General features: G+C 43.1%; 1 pseudogene; it reads left to right on the top strand.

The window, feature by feature from the left end:
- Positions 1–1,799: 1,799 nt before the first annotated feature.
- On the top strand, positions 1,800–2,174 carry LOC129518091 (40S ribosomal protein S12-like; annotated as a pseudogene).
- Positions 2,175–4,140: the final 1,966 nt, after the last annotated feature.

Below are 4,140 nucleotides of genomic sequence, written 5' to 3'. Positions count from 1 at the left end.
AAGGCTTCCGAGGCCAGGCTGGGGTCAATCAAAGCCAAATTCACTGCAGCCCACAGCAACCTTCTGAAACACTCAGGAGGTGGAATTTCCAGCTGGGATCCACAAAGGACTTCAGTGATGAGTGTCCGTAACTAGCTACTGCTGGGTATTGCAATATGGGTTTATCTTATCATCTAGACTGTAAGGGTTAAAAGGCCAGGAATCCTACTGTATGAGTGTATATATTATGGTAGAAAAATGGTATATAATGAGCACAAGCTTTGAAGTAGGCAGACCTGCCTTCCAGGCCCAGAATTTCCACTAACTTACTGTATGGTCTTTGAGCCATGGCACACAGTCTCTAGAAGCCTGTGAGGTCACCTGTATTACTAGTAGTAGTGAAAACCTACCTTCCAGGATTGTTGGAAGATGAAATGAGTAAATATCAAAAATGTACCTGGTTAGGGGCACTTGGCTGGCTCAGTCAGTTGAGCCTCTTTCCTTGGACTCAGGTCATGATCTCAGGGTCCTGGGATGGAGCCAGGCTCCCTGCTCAGTGGGGAGTCTGCTTCTCTTCTTCTGCCCTCCCCACCCCTGCTCATGCTCTCTCAAGTAAATAAATAAAATCTTACAAATAAATAAATAAAAATGTACTGTGTAAATAACAGGCACTCAATGAGACAGTTACACACTTCCCTATGAATCTCCCAACCCCCCGTGCCTAGTTCCAGCCCAGCACATTTTAAATGCTAAATAAAAATATAACAGGTAAATAAAAATAGGCTAGGTGGGATCCCTGGGTGGCGCAGCGGTTTAGCGCCTGCCTTTGGCCCAGGGCGCGATCCTGGAGACCTGGGATCAAATCCCACATCAGGTTCCCGGTGCATGGAGCCTGCTTCTCTCTCTGCCTCTCTCTCTCTCTCTCTCTCTCTCTCTCTGTGACTATCATAAATAAATTAAAAAAATAGGCTAGGTGATGGATCCCCTAGATGGTCCTTAATAAGCTGCATTTTAAATAAACGACTCTTACTGTGAAAAAAAAAATCTTTTGAGCAGAATTTTGGTCTGATGCAATTTAAAAGAAAAAAAATGAAAGGATGCCTGGGTGGCTCAGCAGTTGAGCATCTGCCTTCGGCTCAGGTCGTGATCCTGGGGTTCCAGAATCGAGTCCCACATCGGGGTCCCTGCATGGAGCCTGCTTCTCCCTCTGCCTGTGTCTCTGCCTCTCTCTCTCTCTCTCTCATAAATAAATAAAATCTTTTTTAAAAAATGGAGTAGAGCTGGTTTTAGCAGGAGACCCGTACAGGGTTATAAAGGTGGTCTAGGTGAGAGGTTACAGCTGCTTGGACTAGGGTCGTGACAGGAGGTGTAGAGAAATGACTGAATTCAGAATATATTTTCAAGATAGCCATGATATGGCATATTAACATTCTTGTGTACATTAAATTAGATAATGAATGTAAAAGTTTTATCATATTCTGGGTATCAAGACAATAGACAACTATAAAAGACTAGAAAGAAATCACACAAATACAAGGGTTATATCCTAAGGTTGATATAGAAAATACTTTAAATTTCTGCTCAAAATTCAAGACACAGTAGTCAGTAAATTTATTTTTATCATTAATCTTTTTATTGATAAAACGAAATGTGTTGAAAATCTGAAAAAAAAGAACACCTTACTGTTTTCTTAACTATTTTTCCAAATATCAAAGAAAATCGTCCTTGTTATGGGAATTTTTGAAAAACACAGGAAAGCAGTTTAGAAATCAGAGGCTCCAGTGTATTCAAGATTGAGCTCCACCCCTTACCACGGCACTGCTGCTACAGGTGTAATGGACATTAATACTGCTTTACAAGAGGTGCTGAAGACCGCCTAGCACCAGGAATTTGCCAAGCGGCCAGAGCCTTAGACAAGGCCAAGCCCACCTTTGTGTGCTTGCATCCAACTGTGACGAGCCTGTGTATGTCAAGTTGGTGGAGGCCCTTTGTGCTGAACACCAAATCAACCTAATTAAGGTTGATGACAACAAGAAATGAGGGGAGAGAGTAGGCCTCTGTAAACCTGACACAGAGCGAGAACCCCCTGCAAAGTGGTTGCTTGCAGCTGTGTTATAGTTAAGGACTATGGCAAAGAGTCTCAGGCCAAGGATGTCATTGAGGAATACTTCAAATGCAAGAAACGAATAAATTAAAAAGTTGGCTTTTGTTCCTCAAAAAAAAAAATCTAAAATTTGCTACAATACCACCATCCAGCAACATACCACGTTGATGCTAATGTTTGGGAATATTTCCTGCCATTATTTCTCTCTATATATTTATATGATATAAAATTATTATCTTGGGACGCCTGGGTGGCTCAGCGGTTCAGAGTCTGTCTTTGGCTCAGGGCGTGACCCTGGAGTCCTGGGATCAAGTCCCACATCAGGCTCCCTGCCTGGAGCCTGCTTCTCCCTCTGCCTGTGTTGCTGCCTCTCTCTGTGTGTGTCTCTTGTGAATAATAAAGTCCTAAAAAAAAAAAAACCCAAAACCTCTCACTTAAAAAAATATAATTATCTTTTATATTTATATAATATAAATAAAGAGGGAGAGAGAGAGAAAGAGGGGCACCTGGCTGTCTGAGTCAGTGGAGGGAGTGACTCTCAATCTCACGGTTTGAGTTCAGGACTCACATTGGGAGTAGAGATTATTTTTTAAAATAATAAAATATAATTTCTAAAAAAAAAATTAACTCTGGCTTTGTCTACTACAAACCCTCTAAGCCCACATGGTTTCTCTTTTAATTTGGAGAGAAAGAGGAGGTACTTGAAATTGAGCAGAAGACACATTCTCTCATTGATCTAGAGGAGAGGAAAGCATGTTTGGGCAAACAGAAATCCTTGCCATCTCCCATCTCACAGTCACTATGCTAGGCCTAAGAGATGATGCCACCCTGAACGAGGCAGTGGAGAAACTCTGAGACATGGGGCCTTCAAATAGCTGAGGATTTAGGAATCAGAATCCTTGCTAGGCCTTGCTCGGCAGCCTTCAGGGACAACTGTTCAAACTCAGGCTGGAATTCTGGCAGCCCTCGGCCCCCACTCCCAAAAGAATTTGGGGATGTGAGCCATTGGTCTCTTGGCCATTGATCTTTCTCCTAATCTAGATAAATGCTGTTTCTCCTCTGTCCTTTGTCCAGATCTTGTTCTTGAACCCGAAGGCCCTAGGTTTGAAGTAGGAAGGCATGGTTTTGAATCCTCTTTTCTGCCACTTGGGATATACATATGCGGTCTTGGCTGAGACATTGAACCCCTCAGACAGTTTCTACATCTGTACAATGAGGCTAATGATACTACGTCTCTCCTCGGGTTATTATCCATTGAGATAGCCTCCCAAAAGTGGGCATGGGAAAGTATTCAATAAATGAGTGTGGGACTCCTTCCCCTATTGTACCTGATAGACTGTGTCGTTCCTATAATCCAAAGTTCACTTTTTCATCCCTTCACCATATCTTTGATGCTGATTTTGTGCCTGGAGCCCAGGCTCTGTTGCTTTTGAGTGGTCCAAAGTGCTGCTTCTGAATCCATCTTTCTCGCACCAGCAACTTGGAGGGGGAGTGGCACTGTTCTTTTTCCCCCTAAACTCATCCCTCACTACCCCTTCCCTTCCTCCCCACCAAGCATTGTCATCCATTTCTTCCACTCACCCCGGCTCTCTGAAAATCCTGATGGGACAACCTCCCAGGCTTTATTCACTAAGCCATCTTTCTTCATTCAAATCCCACTCACTTCAAAAGGCTTGATTAAAAAACAGACAAAACCAGCAGTAGATGATAGAGCGCACTGGGACCCATGGGATGAGAGGATGCTCACCTGCAGTAGGTCAGAGTGGATGTTGGTTCAATCCTTTGCAAAGCATCCGGGCAAGAGTGATGGAACCACGAACAAGTTCATGCTCATTGACCTGTTTCAATTTCGGGGTGACTTTAAGGAAATGGTAAGAAATTTGGGTGGAAAGGTGTCAAGCTAATACACATTCATGGTAGTGTTGCCTACAACAGAAGAACATTGGAGACCACCCAAAGGGCCAACAAGAAAATCCGTAAAATCCGTCCTATTGAATCCCCTAGGTGTAGTTTGCAGTTACTAAAATAATGATTATGAAGGATCTACCTAGAAAAGT

The sequence above is a fragment of the Nyctereutes procyonoides genome, unplaced genomic scaffold, assembly GCF_905146905.1.
Source record: "Nyctereutes procyonoides isolate TBG_1078 unplaced genomic scaffold, NYPRO_anot_genome, whole genome shotgun sequence".
Taxonomy (NCBI): Eukaryota; Metazoa; Chordata; class Mammalia; order Carnivora; family Canidae; genus Nyctereutes; species Nyctereutes procyonoides.
The sequence above is the reverse complement of the archived record's forward strand: the minus strand, read 5'-3'. Positions and strand labels throughout refer to the sequence as shown.